Consider the following 889-nt stretch of genomic DNA (forward strand, 5'->3'; position numbering starts at 1 on the left):
TCTGCAAGAGCAACAAGTGTTCTTAACCATCTCTCCAGCCCCTAGGTACTAGATTTTGTGAAGCTAGACTATTATGTTCTATAGGAGAGCATGCTTTTTTGTATCTTTATCTACTCTGCCTGCAACTGGCTTTGTAGTCCAAGCTGACCTGGCATTCCTGTTAACTCCTCCCGCCTCAGTCTTCTAAGTGTTGGGAACACAGGGTTGAGGTTAATAATAGTTTTTCTCTTCCTAAAGTTTCTATTTGCTGCATGGTTTTTCTAATTTAACATTATTGTATAATCTAGTCTTGTTTTTTTTTCCATTGGTAGACATTTTTTTTGGTCGTTTCCAGTTGGAGTGTCTGATATCCCGTCTCCGTTGTCAATTTGACTGCATCTGTAATCAACTAAAGACGCTGAGCATGCCTGTGAGGGGTTTTCTTAATTCAATTATTTGATGCTGGAAAGGCTCATGCTAAGTTTGGGCCACACCTTGTGGCAGTCCAGATAAGAGGATGTGGAAGAAAGGAGCTTTGAGCTTTGCTTGCCTTTCTTCTCACTGGAAATCAATTTATCTTGCTGTGCAGCATCCCTTCACCAGTATTAGAACCAATTTCTTAGGGCTTCCAACATTTGCTGAAGACCAACAGCTCTCTGGGAGTCCCCTATGTCTTCAGTGCTAGGTTGAAGACACTGAGACACCAAGCTTCATTGACTGAACACTACTGTGTTCTCAGCTTCTCCAGTGTAAGACAGCCATTATTGAACCACCCATGCTTCACCTTGTAAGCCAATGTAATGAACTTCATCTTAAAATATGTACACATTCCAATTTTAATAATATGTATGTATTACTAATACAAGCCCATTGTGAATTAAGTCACTGTGGACATTCTTTTTACTCTCCC

Source organism: Grammomys surdaster, unplaced genomic scaffold, assembly GCF_004785775.1.
Source record: "Grammomys surdaster isolate TR1022 unplaced genomic scaffold, NIH_TR_1.0 126313, whole genome shotgun sequence".
Classification (NCBI taxonomy): Eukaryota; Metazoa; Chordata; class Mammalia; order Rodentia; family Muridae; genus Grammomys; species Grammomys surdaster.